The 17,715-nt window shown below is 44.5% G+C and overlaps 1 protein-coding gene across 1 annotated transcript in view; it reads left to right on the forward strand.

Annotated features, from left to right (window-relative positions):
- Positions 1 to 17,715, forward strand: part of LOC112433873 (collagen alpha-6(VI) chain-like) — a 71,560-nt gene that overhangs the window by 4,715 nt on the left and 49,130 nt on the right. Inside the window, exon 2 of the mRNA XM_076887624.1 lies at positions 7,923 to 7,994. The gene's annotated coding sequence lies outside the window, so the exon portion shown is untranslated. The remainder of the gene's footprint in view (positions 1 to 7,922; positions 7,995 to 17,715) is intronic.

Here is a 17,715-nt window from a genome sequence, read left to right on the forward strand (position 1 = left end):
GTTTTCTTCATGTTCCTGTTCAGGCTGTGTTCATGTCATAGCTTTAGTTTCTCCAGTTCACCTTGATTTAGTTTTTTGCTATCAGCCTAATAAACGGCTGGTTTTCTCTGTCCTGTGCCTGCTTTTGTGTCCACAAACACCCGAAACCCGTAACACACAGGCTAGACTACATGTAAGAGGATCTGAGAATGTAAACATAAGTAAAATCATCCATGAAGATCCGAACGAGAAATAAGAAAACACCAGTCAAAATACCACAATGCCAAATATAAAACTCAGTGTCAGCCTCTCTTTCGGGGCTCCAGGAAGTCCGAGCTCACGTTTCTGATACGATTTTATTTTTTAAATGTCATTGATCAGCCTTAATGCACATCCAGATGTGTACAAGCTGAAACATTCTGCCTTTGGGCCTCGGAGCGGCTGCGATGGAGGCAGATGTTTCACTTTAAGCTGCTTCACTGATGAGATTTCTCTTCTTGGATTTTTTTCTTGCAGGGAAGAAAAACCTTCCCCAGTGAACAAGTGTGCTCCACTTCTTCAGTAAGTCTTTTTGTTTCTCGAGCAGATGTTGGGAGTCGTCTCATTCTCGAGGTGGTGCGGTGAAGGTTATTAGCACCAGAAACTAGTTTCCTGTCATGGGAGCTCCAAGGAAAAGGCGGGGCCTGTACAGCATGCAGGGTCTGTTCCTCTGAAGAAGGCGGGACTTTCCTAGAGAAGCACATAATGAGCTGAGGGAATGAGGTGCGCTGATCAACCATGGAGTCAAAGCTGTAAGCACACAGTATGCTTGGTGTGGTTCTGAACATATGTACACATGTTATATCAGCACCCTCTGAAGAGCCCACCGGTGTGTCCTCTGAAGCAACACAGAGAAGCAACCAAGTATGTAGGCCATGTAAGAGCTCAAGGAAGAAAACAGGAAGCAGGTTTCCTGCAGAACAACATGTAAACTCCACAGACCAATCTGGTGTCTTTAGCTATAAATTACACTCACATGAGCAATCACTTCTCCCCCACTGCAGGCTGGTGGGAGGAGTGGAGACAGCAGCAAGGCGTTTCCTACAGAAAAAGTTACAGCTCCCTATATGGCTAACCACTCGTGTGCTGTATGTGTGGAGGGCACGGACGCAGAGCGGCACATCTGTAAGTGACTCGCAGCCTGTGCATGGGTAGGATGGCTGCAGCGATTTATCTGGGGGAAAGGAGCAGGTAGTGATTGATTCAGAGGCTGATGTTCATGCAGCTTCTCTGTGCAGTTTTCATTGGTTCAGAAACTCCTCAGTTTTAACCTGTGAATTCATTTATTTCAGTTTGAACATGAATGTTGTGTCAGACAGTAGAAAGGTGACGCTTAGCTATGAATGTTTCCTGTAAAGGACGACAAGTGTGGGAAATGATTCATTCCTATTGCTGATTATTATTCATGCAAAGACTAACAGGAGCTGATGCATTTAAAGTGCTTTGTTTGCATTTCATCTGTGAGGTAAATGAGGCTATGGAGGCTTTTTAATGCACAGAATGTGCAAAGTTTTTTTTCCTGCAGCAGTTTTTGTGATGATTGTTTGATTTTTAGTCAGAGACAGTCGTTCAGATGTTTTACTTTGTGGTTCATCACTGAGACGCGATGAGGTGCAGTTTTTTATTGCTGGTTGGGTTTTGTGGTTTGTAGAGTCTTTGTTAGCCTCAGCCTGCGGTGCTGCAGTGTGACTGTGGCTTCATCTGAATACTGCTGACTCTGAAATGTCTCAAATGCTCTAACGTCCAAAATCTAAAGTGCTTTTTCATTTCAAGCAGAAACTGTTTGGCAAGGACATCAGTTTAGTTTTTATCACAATCAAACTCAGAGTCAACTTTTCAGCTGTTAGCTTTTACTGCATGAGAAAAGTTTGCTGGAGGCTCGGGTGGAGTCAGAGCCAGAATGCATGGACGATCAATACTTTCTGATTAGGGCTGGGTGTCCTCACCGATTTCTATCATCGAGTGTGAAAAACTCTGATCGTTTATCAGCACGTATCCATGTATAAGACAAAGCTGACGCTGTGAGGCTCCATCAGAGGTGTGAGCATCACCGCAGACGTCTTTGTGTCAAAGTAACTGAGGATAAAACATGAAGCAGGTTCTCCTGTTCTGGCTTTTTATAGCAGAGAAGCTTCAAACTCTTCTGCAGTCGATCAAAGACTGAAGCAACCTGATGCTGCTGAAGTGAAGCAGAGTCACAGAGGTTCGATCACAGCTGAGCAATCATTGTGTTTCAGCCCCGACGGCTGTGGACGATCCACGCTCTGTGGACGATCCACGCTCTGTGGACGATCCACACTCTGTGTTTCTGCTCTCATCTCCTGGTTGAGCTGATTCTGGAGTTTCTGATTAATTACATTTATATTTAAATCCAGGATTTAATGAATCGAGATCACTTTATTCAGACCAAAACCGATTTGAATCAGGAAATAGATTTTGTTTTTAAACACAACCTTATTTCTGATCGATTCCTCTGTTTCAAACATCCTGAACTTATCTTTGGGATGAAGACGCTAAAAACAGATTTCTGAGAAAACAACATTTGCACAAGTTTTATGAGATTTTTATTATTTAAAAGGACACAAAACACATCAGTTAAAATATTTAAACATGTTAAGATGTGACCGTCTGTTACAGACAGACACAAAATATAAAATGAAAACATTTCTTATCATTCTGTGAGGTGTTATTTCAGTTACCTTCATTTGGGTCCCCTGACGTGAGCTCATTTGAATATTGCCTACACCACCAAGATCGCACTTAAGTTTGTTTGGTTTTTAATTTATTGATGAAAGTTAGTGGGTCCTCCTCTCAGCCAGGAGTCATGAAATCCATCCCAGCATTAATCTGAGGATTAATCTGGGGTAGGAGACAAACACAAGTCACTGCCTTTGAGTAACATCGAGCTTAATGTCCACTGAAAAACACCAGAAACAGACAAAGTTCAGATAATCAAATAATAATCAAACAAATGTGTTGGAGAGGAAGTCAAACTGTTTTTAAGGATGAGGATGGCCGTGCGAGTCTCGCCGCGTGCCGAGGCTCTGCAGGCCCTCGCGAAGATGCAGACATTCATGGACGCTGTGGGATCTCAGAGCTCTAACTGCTGAGCTGTGAATGTAAAAGCTTCGAGTTGAAGCTGTGCTGTGTGGTTAATGTGTTCGTATCTGTAGACTAATATTGAAAACAGGACAAATGACGCTGATAAAAGCTGACATCTGTAAAACAAAGATTAGTTTCTCTGCAGGTTTGTGTCGTGTTTTTGTCACTGTTGAACTTCCATACAGTGAGCCCCCATCCTCTCCATCTGCAGCTCCTCTGGTTTCCATTTCAGTCTTTGGACGGCGCCTAAAAAGCTCTGCAGTTTCATCATATAAGAGCCTAAAATGTGTCTGCAGTGCGTCAGTGAGGTCCCCTCAGCTCCAGGAGAACATTCCAGAATCAGCACCGCTCTCCAGCATTTTCTCGATGCTCTCAGCCTCTTCTGAAAGATTTTATTTATGCAAGCATGCAAATTTGCATTAATAGGGGCGTGGCCTCTGAGTGACGTTTAAGAAAGCTTTTATTCTGAAAACTGAGGGTGGGGGTTTCCACTGTATTCCACTCGTCAGCTTATTAAAATCAGTTTATGACACTGATCTGACACACCACACCCACAACGATGGACACGTCCACACTGTCGACTGCAGCCATGTATGACCTGCTCATTTTATAGCTTAGATCCCCTCCTGTGAGCCATACGAGAGAGTGTGTGTGTGTGTGTGTGTGTGTGTGTGTGTGTGTGTGTGTGTGTGTGTGTGTGTGTGTGTGTGTATAGACTGTTGGGCCTTTTTTGGTCAGAGTTTACATTTCTAGGCAAGGCAAGGCAAGTTTATTTGTATAGCACAATTCAACAACAAAGTGATTCAAAGTGCTTTACAGAGACATTAGAAACAAGAACAAATAAAAAGCATGATTTAAAATTGAATAAAACAAGCAAATAAACTAACTAACTAATTAACAAACAAACAAACCAACAAACAAACAAACAAACAACAGTATATAAAATCAAAACAGATAAAATCAGAACAGTAGATAAAATCAGTAGTTAAATGTAAGTTTTGAAATTTAAGCTTAAAGTGTGGATTTGGTGCTTTATTCAAATGCAGCTGAGAACAGGTGAGTCTTCAACCTGGATTTAAATAAACTGAGTGTTTCAGCTGATCTGAGGCTTTCTGGGAGTTTGTTCCAGATATAAGGAGCATAAAAGCTGAATGCAGCTTCTCCGTGTCTGGTTCTGACTCTGGGAACTGATAAAAGACCGGATCCAGATGACCTGAGGGATCTGGAAGGTTCATACTGGGTCAGGAGGTCACTGATGTATTTTGGTCCTAAACCATTCAGAGCTTTATAGGCCAGCATCAGGACTTTAAAGTCTATCCTCTGACGGACAGGCAGCCAGTGTAAAGACCTCAGAGCTGGACTGATGTGGTCCACTTTTTTGGTCTTAGTGAGGACTCGAGCAGCAGAGTTCTGAATGAGCTGTAGTTGTCTGACTGATTTTTTAGGTAGACATGTAAAGATGCTGTTACAGTAATCAAGCCTACTAAAGATGAATGCATGGACTAGTTTTTCCAGGTTCTGTTGAGACATCAGATCTTTTATCCTTGATATATTCTTGAGGTGATAGTAAATGTAAATGTAAAGTCATTAGCAGGGAAAGTTTGTGAAGGCAGGGACCAATCAGATCATGAGATTAGAATCAGACCCCTCCTCCTGTGTGTGTGTGTGTGTGTGTGTGTGTGTGTGTGTGTGTGTGTGTGTGTGTGTGTGTGTGTGTCTGCTCTCGTCTCGGTGGGCTGTGATAAGCAGCACAAATTCAGAAATTCCTCCACAAACAGTGACGTAGCCTCTGCAGAACAATCCAATCTGAGCTGAACAGCTTGGGTTTAAGGACAGCTTTCCTCCCGTCGGACGACCTGTGTGGTCACTAGCAGTAGAAAGTGGAGGCTGTGGAGATGGTGTCTGTCTCCTGAATCCAAACTGGAAGCTGGTTCCACAGAAGAGGGGCCTGAAAACCGAAGGCTCTGCCTCCCATTCTACTTTTAAATACTCTATTTTGAATTTAAAATAATTATAAAATTTAACGTGATATGGTGATATTTACATTGATGCATGTGTTTGATAGTAAAACGAGACCTGTACGGGGAGCGGGCTGGGCCCGGGTCTGAACTGAGCTCCTGAGTGTTCTCGAAACTAAATCAGTTTGTCAGCTGGTCATGATTCACGAATGCCTCCCACTGCATCATGTGACACGGTGTGAGGCACATTCACTGTCTCACTAAAGAAACACAATCATACTTGTACGTGTAATCATCCCACTTGGAGGGATTATGAAGTGGGAGTTTTCACCATAGTTGAATCTGTCCAACTTTCATTGTTTTATTCTGGGAAACATGAACCCAGCAGCCGCCGCCGCCAGGGTCTCATAATGCTTTAGTTTTGGCGCATGAACAGAAACCGTGAGCGAGTTTCTTACTGGAGGACATGGACCTTTGGAGTCTTTTTAACATCTGCTGATGTTCTGAGCTGAAACTTGTGCATCGGGCTCTGCTCTGTTATGATGGGAGGATGTGACTCTCGCTGGCTCAGTTTTTGCATCTGGCCTGTGTTATATTCACAGAGCATCAGCTGATGGCACGGACATACAGACATGTTGTGTTCTTTAATTTTCTGCTGCTTTAATAACCCTCCTGCCTTCTTGGGACCTTTTTGTGCCACTTACATGTGTTAAATAATTAGAATCTAAAAAAAGCTCCAGGTACAAACTCAGCGACAGTTCGAGAGGCACCGATGACAGTTTGTCCTGGAGCATACATCGAGATGCCAAATTAGGAAAGACCTCGTCGTCCCGGCAGTCGCCTGAGAGCAGATGAGCCGAGCAGGTGCGATGGAGGCTTTCGTGTACATGTTGAGTGTGTTTGGGGGAAGCGGAGACGTCCCTGCAGACACGCCACTCCTCCGCTCACATCTGATTTATTTTTTCCTGTTTATCTGCTCTCGGGCAGGACGCTGGCCTCGCAGCAGGAAGCTCCTTTGGTTTTGTGTATTTTCTGTGTACACATGTGAGACTGATGGATCAGCAGCAGCTTTGGAAGGTGAAGCAAAAACTGAAAAGTGGTTATGCAGTGCCCCGTCTGATGGATTCATCCTCACATGAATGGAAATCTCGTCAGTGCGCCATAATCTGTACTTTGATTCTAGGACTCAGCAGCTTTGCATGATTAGCTGTCCAAAATGAGCCTTCTTTATCTCACACTGGGCTACAGCTGTTCTCACCTTTCTTCTGATTGGCTGCCCCTGAAAAACAGAGGGCTTGAGGTGGGTGTGGCTTCTGTGCCATGAAACAGATTAAATGAAAGCAGAATGCAAGCACTGAGCTCAGTGTTGGAAACAGTCATGTTCAACATGAAGGTCCACCAAAGAGACAAAGTGGACCTAGTGTGCTTTTCATGACTGCTTGTCATATACCAGCATCGGATGTGAGCTGGAACATCACACGGGAATATTTCTAACACCTTGAGTTATTTTCCAGTGTTAGAAGATCAGCACTGCTCAGTGTTAGCCTTTGTTAATCTTCAAAACTGACTGGGTTACTTTTAAACATATAACACTGTCAAAAATGTAAATTTAACACTCAACAGTGTTGTATTTAACACTCAGAGGAGTGGACCCATATAGACACTCTAGTGTTAATTTAACACTGGAGATTTTGCTGTGTAGCTTAATTCTCAAGCTGGGAGCGTCACACAAAAACAGGTTCCTGCTGATTAGTGTTCCGATTTTTACTCTGCAAAACCGGAGCTCCGCCTTCTTGGATGGTCTGTTAGCACAGTGACTTCACAGCAGCCATGTTATGGCCCCGCCCCTCCCCGAACCTGATTCTGTCGGAGGTTTCTTCCTGTTAAAAGGGAGTTTTTCCTTCCCACTGTCGCCAAAATGCTTGCTCATAGGGGGTCATATGATTGTTGGGTCAACCTCACAATATAAAGCAACTGTTGTTGTGATTTGAAACAGGATCCAGAGGTCCAGCTGCTACGTCTTCTCTGCTAATGTTTCATTAGCGCCCCTGCTGCAAACCACAGGAACACCTGTGAAGTCCTTTTGGTAAACCACTCTGCCCTAACCCTAAGTGTAACGGACTTCAGCTGCTCTACAGTTTCTGTGACTGTGCTGTTACTAGAACAACAGACACGTGACACTGTCTGTACTTTAAAATGACAGAGGAAAGGGTACTGGCACTTCAAATAAACCTCAGAGTCGACCACATCAAGACGAGGAAACCAAACGCTGTTTTGTTTTTGATTTGTTTGCCTTACAATCTGAACATTTGTAGCTTCCCACACATGTAAATTAGCAATGGTTTCCTTTGACAGAACATGAGGGAATACCTGCACTTCAAACGGGGCAGCTTTAATCCCAGAACAGAGCAACATCAGTCTGACACAGCATAAAAGGTGGTTTGCAGCTGTGCAGCAACTGTACGCAGGGGAAAGCAGTTTTGATGTAACATCCAGCAAAAATCTTTCAAACTGAATCCGACGAAATTCATCAGCTAATGACATCTGGAAACGAGATCAGCTGACCTCACAGCTTTGTCTGAAGTTACACGTTAGATGGCCCTTTGACCAAAGCGGAAACCAAATCTGAAGTCAAGCTGTTAACTGCATGATGGAAATGTGTTGTAGACACAGCTCTGCGTGCAGCTGCAGCGCCTCATTGAACAGATGTCTAAACAAAACGAGGTTAATTAGATAAACCCAGAGTTCCTCCTGCGAGTGAGCGTTTGGCATGTCGAGGCAGCGCTACGGGTGAAGCTGCTGGTTGCTGATGCTGACTCTTCTTTGTTTGTTTTTGTGATCCAGGATCATCAGAGTCTCCTGACCACCCGTCATCCAGCTGAAGTGTCCTTGAGCCAAGCGCCGACTCTCTGCCAGGTAGTGATTTATGTTTAAAATCCTGCTTAAACGTTTAATAAAGAAGAAGAAAAGTCAGTTACCGAACTGTAAAAATTTAAAAAACGGAATATATTTTCTAATTTCTGGCTGTGGCTCAGGTGGCAGAGCAGGGCAGCCACTCGTCAGAAGGTCGGTGGTTTGATCCCAGGCTGCCTCCTGATACTATAGCGCTATACAAATACAGGCCATAGTCTCGTCACTTCTATCCTTGGCCATGAGTGTTCGTAAACATGTGACATCTGTTTGGTTTCTCCTTGCACCTCGCAGCTGATTCACTGCACACATACACTGACACCTGAAATAAGCTGTGAAACCTTCAGTGTTTAATTAACATTTCATCACAGATGCTCGAATCTTTGTTCTTCTTCTTTGGTGCTTTAATCTCGCCTCAGAGGGATTCACCTCCTCCACTGCTGCGGTGACGTTTGTTGGTTTGGGAGCTGATTGTGGAGTTTTATTGGTGGCTGAAGCTGATGTTGGGTCGTCTCTGATCCTCTGTGGTTTTCATCTGTTGCTGCTTAGTTTAAGTTGTGACAGGAAGTAATTACATAATTAGCTTTAGCTCCGGCTTTCTCCAGGATGTTACTGCAACAAATCCATAATGAGGAGTTTCCTGCAGATAACTATCGGTTTTAGTTCTGAGCCCTTCGAGTTTGCTGTTTGATTTTCTCTCACATTGGGAACATTGTGAGAGAAAATGCAAACAAACAAGTCAAAAGTGGTTTTCTCACATTAAAAAGTGCTGAAAAAGCTGCTCCAGTGTTCAAAAGGAAAACATAAAAAGCATCTGCAAATACAGGATTTAGTTTCAGTCAGTTTCCAGCAACCTGAAACACAGAAGGCTCCCAATGAAGAGCTCTGTGTCTGTAGCTCCTCATCACATGTCAGTGTTCATGTGGTCCTAGATTAGAACCAGGCCCGCGTGGTTCTGTGGACGGTCTTGCAGTCCTCCCCTGCAACAGAAATGTAATTTCTGGTGAAATGCCTGCGTTCGAGTAAAACACAAAAATCAAATGATACTTCAGCACTTTCATGTTTTTACTGCCTGGGACAAACACATGCATTTTAAATACTAACCATTCGCCCTGAAATCCGCTGCTATGGCACTGCATCAATATCCACACCAGCCGCCTGATTCACATCTTTGTCTTAGTGTTTACGTCTGAACTTAAAACGCACAAAGCAAAGTTGAAAACCAGCAGACGACTCTACAAACACGAACAGGTAGAAACGGAGGCTGCGTGCTCGTCGCTCAGGCTGCGGGCTCGGGTCGGCGTGCGCTCAGCTCTAACACCAGTCTGGGTTCTTGGCTAGCTTAGCGTTAGCATGCTGTCTGTGCAGACACTTGCAAAGACCAAAGCTGTGTTAGCAGCTTCTGTCCAATTTTACTGTCACACTCTTGTCCTGTTGTGCAATAAAAATAAAAGTAACGTCCACATCTCCGCTCCTCAAAAGCTGTATTGCTGTAGTGCTCCATTGTCTGCCTTCCAGTCGATTGCACAGGAAGAAAAATGTCACGGTGCGACCCAGTACCAAGACATTTTAGTTTTATTTTGTTGATTATTGTATTTTTTCTCCATGTTTCCTGTTTTATTTTGAAGGAGTCTTGTGTTCTTTGTTCAATGTATTTAGTTTCACTTCCCCTGTCCTGTCATTAGGTTCATGTCAGTTTCCTGTTACTAACATAATCACTTCCTGGTTTTGAACCACCTTCAGCACAGAGACCGAATCAGCCCAGACTCCTGCTGCTGTCTCTGGCTGCACCGACCTGATGTTTGAGCCAGTTTATGTCCTCGGTGCATTAACAACACTCCGTAATTTATGTTGTTTGTTTTCAGTGGCGACTACCGATATCAGATTTTAGCCCCGGTGAGAATTCTGCGAAACCACAAATATTTTTAAGTAACAGAGCTTTGGTTGGTTTCCTAACTCTGAACAAAAACATGCTGAGGGATTTTAGTTTTATGGAGTTCTCCTCTTTGGACCCTCACTGCCCTCTTTTCAGGCTCCATTAACATTCGTTCAGCTTTAGAGGCACTTTCAGTAAATTAAGCTAATGCGAGACGCCTCGTCAGAGCTGCCAGACACGAGGGGGGGATTTTTTTTATGATTATAACTCTGTGGGTAACACCAGTCTGCTGGTTAGCTAACGTGTGCTTACAATGCTTCCTTTGTGTTTGTATCACTGTTACAGCTGTGCATATTTTTATTTTCACATCTCCAAACTCTCAAATAAGAGGAGAAACATGCATAAAACGAATCCCAGGCGTTTGGGCTCTGAATATTCAGTTTTAAATCTGACCACACCTCGTCGCAGATGTCAGCTGGTCAGGGTAGAGTAGGTGGTCAAGTCTCTGGGCCACCTGCAAGGTGATGAGCCCACTAGGAATAGCCAGGCCTCGCCAGCTTTCAGAACAGAAGAAAAGGCTCGGATGAGGTGAAACAGTCGGGTTTCCTTCAGTTCAGAGTTTAAGATTCAGATACGAAGGACTGAGAGGCTGCAGGAAGAGCCGGAGAAAGGTCATTTGTGAGCAGAGATGGGCAGTAACGTGTTACTGTAATCCGATTACTTTTTTTGACTAACGAGTAAAGTAAGGGATTACTATTGCAAAAACGGTAATTAGATTACCGTTACTTTCCCGTAGGAACGCTGCGTTACTGCGTTACTAAAACCGTGATTTTTTGCGAGAATGTCTCATGACAGTGACGTAAGCGAGTGCGACGTTCGCGACAACAGCTGTGTGCAGATCAACAATGGATCATATATCAAGTGCAGAGAGAGTATGAGCGTGCAGCGTTTAAAGCGTGGAAGTACTGACCTTACTTTGAGTTTGATTCCATAAAAAGTGACAAAAACATTAGTGTCCGCTGTGCGTGGGAAGAAAACTTCTTTTTACAGCGAAAAAAAACCCTAAACTTCCAACAAGCACCGAGTAGCTACGACGTAATGGGAAACTCACAGAGAAACTCACGGATTCTTCCACTGACCGCAGCACACCTACACCAGGGTAAACCTCCGCCTACCCCACTCCTGCTTTACAGGTGAAAATAGAGCAACAGGACCGCTGAGTCTTTGACTTTATTTATTTTAGTAGTAGTATTTATTTATTGTCATTGTCAAGAACAATGAAATTGCGTTTGGGGCTTCCATACAACCCAAAAAAAGAAGAAAATAATAAATACCCCTTAAAACCCAAGTGTACATATTTAACCCAGTGTGACTCCAATGCAATAAGACAATCCTTAGCAATAATGTTCGTAGAAATTCAGACAAAGACCTGAGAAACATGACAAAATACAACAATGCAACCCATTCAATATTATTGTACTGTGAGATATGATATCAGATATGATAGTTATCTATTTAAGAAAGAGGGGGGGGCAGGAGGGGGAAGAGAATAAAGATATGATGCACCAATGCAGACCAGTTCATTGCTATTAAGAAGTTGGATATGGTTATTGTCCGTGAGAGGGGGGCAGAGAGTTCAGGAGCCTCACAGCCTGTGGATACAGGCTGTTGGCCAGTCTGGATGTTCTGGCCTGTATAGACCTGTACCTTCTCCCTGAGGGCAGCAGATGGAAAAGGTGGCGCGCAGGGTGATGTTGGTCCCGCAGGATACTGTGCACCCTCCTCAGACAGCGAGTGGGGAAGATATTACTGATCTCTGGCAGACTTGTTCCAATAATTCTGCCAGCTTCTTTCACCACCCGCTGGAGTGCTTGCTGATCGGCCTTGGTGCAGCTGGGGAACCACACTAGAAATCCATACGTCAGAACGCTGCTGATGGCACAGTTGTAGAAGTTCAACATCAGAGATCTGGGAATGTGTGCGCTCCGCAGTCTCCTCAGGTAGTAGAGGCGCTGTTGGGCCTTCCGTACAACTGAGGTGATATGGTTGCCCCAGGACAGGTCCTCGGTCACAGTTACCCCCAAGAATTTAAAACTGCTCACCCTCTCCACCGCCTCACTGCCAATGAAGAGAGGCAGATGGTTGTTATGGCCCCTCTTCCGGAAATCTACAATGATCTCCTTGGTCTTTTTGGTGTTTAAGACCAAGTTATTGTCGTGGCACCATGACTCTAGTTGTTGCACCTCTGTCCTATAGTTTGTCTCATCATTGTTGGATATAAGTCCGAGCACTGTAGTGTCATCTGCAAACTTAACAATGAGATTGGACGCGCAGGAGGAAATACAGTCATGGGTGAAGAGAGTGTATAGCAGAGGGCTCAGAACACACCCCTGAGGGGCACCGGTGTTGACCACAAGGGTGGAAGAGGTGTTCTTACCCACTCTGACACTCTGTCTACGGTTAGTGAGGAAGTCCACAATCCAGTTGCACAGAGAGGAGTTAAGTCCCAGTTGGTGGAGTTTGGGACGGAGTTTGTATGGCCGGATGGTATTAAAAGCCGAGCTGTAGTCTACAAAGAGGAGCCGTGCATAGGTGTTCCTGTGTTCCAAGTGCTTCAGTAATGTGTGCAGCACTGTGGCGATCGCATCCTCGGTTGACCGGTTCTCCCTGTATGCAAACTGGTGCGAGTCCAGGGATGGTGGACTGTGTTTTACTTGCATCTATTTGAAAGACTGAGTGTAAACACAAAAAATATTTTATTTTATGTGCTGGAATGTGCAGAAAATAGGTTTAAATGTTAAACTAATTTCTTCCAGTCAGAGAATGTTGCAGATAATTAAATGTTTGCTTGATGCATAAAGTTAAAAGATTAAAACTAATAAAACAAGTTTTAAAAAGAGACTTTTCCATTTGATTACATTTTGTATGATGGATTATGCAGAAAAAGTAGAATTGGGCTGAAAGATCTATCACTTTATCACCTATTCAGGTTGTAAATCGTGTTTTTAAAAAGTAACTAAGTAACTAATTACTTTTGAAAATAAGTAATCAGTAAAGTAACGGGATTACTTTTTGCGGAAGTAATCAGTAATTAGTTACTGATTACTTTTTTCAATTAACTTGACCAACACTGTTTGTGAGTCAGAGCCACTTTAGTAAAAGCAGAGAGCTGACATGAGCTGACGAGGCGAATGAATAACAAATGCATGGCGCGTTTTTCTCCTCGGCTCTTTTTGAAGTGGTGAAATTTTCCCTTATAATTAAAATCTGATTTAGCAAACTGGTGCATCTGAGTTTGTACTTTAAAAACATCCTGAAGTTAACTGGTTGGATCCAGTTTGACGGACTGGTAAGAGAAATTGGCACAGATCTCAGATCTGCATTTCCAGTGAAAAGCAACAGAAGGGCTGGATTTGCTCTCATTGGTCAGAATAACCAGCCCCTGGAGTTTGTAGCCATGGAAACGCCGGCTTTCCCTGCGTGAACAAACACGCTGACAGGTTTCCATGCTGAGTGAAGAACCTGAACAAGGACTGAAACCAGATATGACAGATCTGTCGGGAATCTAAACCTCTAATAACTGATGTAAACGTCAGTGGTAGAGATAAGATGAGCGGGCAGGGATTTGCATTTCAGATTGTTAAAAGAAAAAGATGTTGTGTCACACTGAAAATTGTTCCTTGGAACAGAAAAAAGACTCTTTGCTTTCCAACCAAACTTTGACTTTTTTAAATGTCTCAGAGTGTCGCCTGTCTGACCAGTTTAGCCTGACCAGTTTAGCCTGACCAGTTTAGCCTGACCAGTTTAGCCTCCTCTATCAGAGTTAGAACAAGCACAAAATGATGAACGGTGGACTCGAAGGCTCGCACACTCGCATAGTTTTGAAGACGTTTCTTGGTCGGACCTGCCTGAAGTAATTTTTCTCACCACATGAGTTCAGAGAAAAACTGCAACGATTTCTTGGAAGTCCATATTTTTCTCGATTGTGCCTGTAAGTGTGTTAACGAGCTGCTGAGTGGCTGAAACATCTGGATCGTTTCACAGGTCTCCAAAGTCCTGAACAAATCCGTCACATCCATCTTTTAGCTGCCTCGGTGTTTCATTGTTCTATTCAAAGAGTGGGTTTAAAAACTGAGATGAGCCGGTGCAGTTTTCCATCATCAGTGCTTTTCCTCGAACCTCACAGAGTAGACGCATAAAGATTCGTCTGCTGGTGCTGAAGGTTTAAACTCCCATCAGCTGCTGAAAGCAGAGCTGAGGCTGCTTTCTGTCAGAGTTGCTCCAAACTTTGGTTTCTATACATCAGAATAACAAATTCCTGGGTTTAGATTATCCAGAGCACAAACATCTGGCTTTCAAACACTTCTTCAATCAGGGAGGGAAGTGCATCATCCCCCCACGGGCGCCCGGGGGTCCTGTGTGTTTGACAGAGACTTTACATCATGCAGCAGAGCTTCAAGCTGTGCATTCTTCACTCTAAACATTAAAACTGCAGTGACTCAGACTGTGCGCGTTTTTCTTTTTGAAAGTTTATGTCTTCTTCACGTAAACTTTCACGTCTTCTTCTCAGCCCACCCACCTGCTGGTTGGTGCAAATGTTCCCTGATGGAGACGTGCTTAAAAAAACCACATCAGATCATTGAACAGCCAAAAGTATGTGGACATCCTGTCTATGCTCCAGCTGTTCTCCTGCTCTGACAGCGTCTGCAGGGATTTCTTCCCACCAGCTTCACGTGTCTGACATCATTGAGTCCACTGATAATTTTCTTGGTTGCACTTTTACTTTGGAGGGCTGCTCAGGTATTGACCACCCAAGGATTAGTGACTCATTCTAGCCATTTTTCATTTTTATTCTTCTGTAAGAACATCACTGTTTGATTTACTACTGGTCCATCCCTTGGCTCTTACTTTGAAACTTCAGTCACTGCTTCCTGTTTCCCCACTGGCTCCCTTGGTGCTGTTCTGGTGCTCCTCAGCATCATTTCCTCTGGTAATTTCTCCTTCCACCTCCGCCATGTTGGCCTGCAGTTGGTGCTGCTCTGAAAGCGCTGTAGTTTAAGAATATAATCCACCCACTGTTATCATCTTCAATGCCCTGTACCAACACAGAGCAAAGCAGCTATCTGAACGCTGCTCCAACAGAGGTCGATCATCTTGTTAATAATTTCACCTCCTCACTACGTACGACTCTGGATACTGTAGCTCCTGTGAAAACTAAGGTCTCTAATCAGAAGTACCTGACTCCGTGGTATAATTCTCAAACACGTAGCCTAAAGCAGACGACTTGTAATCTGGAGAGGAAATGGCGTGTCACAAATTTAGAGGATCATCATTTAGCCTGGAGAAATAGTTTGCTGCTTTATAAGAAAGCCCTCCACAAAGCCAGAACATCTTACTATTCATCACTGATTGAAGTAAATAAGAACAACCCCAGGTTTCTCTTCAGCTCTGTAGCCAGGCTGACAAACAGTCAGAGCTCTGTTGAGCCAACCATCCCTTTAACGTTAACTAGTAATGATTTCATGAACTTCTTCACAAATAAAATTTTAATCATTAGAGAAAAAATGACCAGTAATCATCCCACAGATGTAATATTATCTACAGCTACTCTTAGTACCATTGATGTTAAGTTAGACTCTTTTTCTCCAATTGATCTTTCTGAGTTAACTTCAATAATTACTTCCTCCAAACCATCAACCTGTCTTTTAGACCCCATTCCTACAAAACTGCTCAAAGAAGTCCTGCCATTAATTAATGCTTCGATCTTAAATATGATCAACCTATCTCTAATGATCGGCTATGTACCACAGGCCTTCAAGCTGGCAAACATGTCACCTGAACACAGACTCTCAGATCTGATGAGCTGGATCATCAGAGCAGGAGAATCTTAAGGCTGAAGTGAGACAGTCGTCTCTGTTCAGACATGTGCTCTCAAGATGTGGATCTGTGGAGGTCGCTAATCTCCTCCAGGGTCAGTCCTAATTGCTGCTCGGTCTTTGCCTCTTCGTGCATCCTGGCAGCTGAAAACAAACAGTGATCATTAAATTGTGTTTGTGAATTTTTAACCATGCGTTGTTGTTGATGATGGTCGCTGTTAGACCCTCGCTTAACGATGTTAGTAGTGCTGGGAAACTCAGCCAAGTATTCCGAGCAGCCAGACTGCTTCCAGCTGGACAGGTAATCCCTGTCTGAGACCCGAAACAGTCCCGAGTCCACCTCTGCTCCTGGCGAGCGCGATGGCTGCTGGAGCCAGGAGGCGATTTAGGTTCAGTGTTGGTGGCAGGCTTCATGTTAGGCATGGAACAGGAGACATTAACTGACGGACATTTGAGCCTCATTATTTTCTTGTCTTCAGCTCTTTCTGCTCAGTGCATGTAATGTTACGCTCCATTTAGACGCTGGACCGCTCCCTGCAGAGGCATCGCAGGAGCAACAACAACAGCAGAGAAAGGGGGCAAGCCCAGTGACTGTGGTGCAGAGAAAGACTCCTAGCAGTGACACTCTGTGCAGCGATCTTCAGGATTGAAGCTCATATATGAATGAAAGATGGCCGAACTTCAGTGGTCACTTCACGTGGATAACCACCAATAATTCAGAGGATCAGTCACGTTTTCCCTCCTGTCACATTTCTACGACACACCCACAAACTCTGTCAGCATGAATGAACTGGTCTGTGATGACCTTTAACAGGTTGGTGAAATGAGACAAAGACTGACAGGGACAGACGCTCTGTCTTTCTGCTCTGAGGCCTCGCCATGCTCGCCGTTCATCGTCCATCATCTCTTCCTTTTCTCTTCACCCCAGCAGAGACGTTAAAGAAGTCGCTGTGTGGTCACAGCAGAGGTGTGCGACTGTTTCAGCTGTGTGGTGTTTATTCTCTGTCTGGATGGAAGTGCAGGTTTAGCATCGGCCGCGTGCATTAGCCTGTGTTTGTTCACGGGAGCAGCTCCAGGTCCTCCTGACCGTTTCAGTGAAGCTCGTTCATGTTCTGCATCGTGAAAACGCTCCTGTCTGAGCTCCAGAGCAAGCGTGACGTCCAGTCTCACTTTACCTGCACGCATGTAGCTGTCGGGCCTCTCCTTTCTCCTTTTTCATTCATCGCTAAAAGACGGCTGATGAGTGTCTGATGTCCGTGACATCAGGAAACTCCACAGGAGTCACAAAGTCTTTGACCTCTATAGATTTGGAGCTATTAACGCTGTGTGAGATGCACATTTATGATGTGATTAATACAGAGCTGTTTTTGTCAGACGCCTCCTCCTCAGGACACGCAGGGACACGCTGACATCGCAGAGTCGGCTTTTGGAGGTTGGCATAAATCAAAAGTTCAGCCACTGCTCAGATCGATTTGCTCAGTCCAGGATTTCACTTTCAAGTACCAGGCTGAGCTTTTGCCCCATCACAGCAGTAACCCCGCTCATCCACAGGGATGCGAGGCTGATGCTTGGAGGTGTTTCCATTGGACGTCCAGAGGATGAGAACAGGCTCAGCAGCAACACCTGGAGAAACGAGCAGCACATTGAGTCAGACGGAGGCTGGAAAGAAGAGGTTGGGGTGGGCGTGGGTTCCAGAGCGTCCTGCAGACGCACAGCGACAGTGAGCAGGTTAAAGCAGGTAAACAGTTCACTCGTATGTGGGGCGGACCATCGAAGAGGGGGGACTTGGCTGCTGGATTCAGGGTTTGAACTGAGCCGTCAGCTCATGTGGGCTGGCACGAGACCTCTGTGGTCAGACGGCATTTCTTAGTTTCAGCCTCTCCAGACAGCCGCGGCGAGAGGGGGGGCTCGCTCAACACGAGTCCAGTCTCAGCTCCTCTTTGACCTCCACAGCTGAGGCTTTGAATGCGGGATT

This window comes from Maylandia zebra, linkage group LG1 (assembly GCF_041146795.1).
Source record: "Maylandia zebra isolate NMK-2024a linkage group LG1, Mzebra_GT3a, whole genome shotgun sequence".
Taxonomy (NCBI): domain Eukaryota; kingdom Metazoa; phylum Chordata; class Actinopteri; order Cichliformes; family Cichlidae; genus Maylandia; species Maylandia zebra.